Genomic DNA, 269 nt, shown 5'->3' with positions numbered 1-269 from the left:
TTTTTTTTTTTTTTAAAGATGAACAGTAAGGGGATCTCAACCCTTGGCTTGGTGTTATCAGCACCACGCTCTCCTGAGTGAGCCACAGGCCGGCCCTTAACCAGCATTTTTACCAGTACCCACCTACATACTTTAAAAGGTTCTACATAATAATTTATCTATTTTCTCTGTAGAAATAAATACGTTTATCTCTATTTTGTCATATCCTGGCATCAAACTAAAGCAGAGGTCACAAATCTGATCCCAGAACTGTTTTATTCAATCTCCAA

This window comes from Galeopterus variegatus, unplaced genomic scaffold, assembly GCF_000696425.1.
Source record: "Galeopterus variegatus unplaced genomic scaffold, G_variegatus-3.0.2 Scaffold1513, whole genome shotgun sequence".
NCBI classification, from domain to species: domain Eukaryota; kingdom Metazoa; phylum Chordata; class Mammalia; order Dermoptera; family Cynocephalidae; genus Galeopterus; species Galeopterus variegatus.
The sequence above is the reverse complement of the archived record's forward strand: the minus strand, read 5'-3'. Positions refer to the sequence as shown.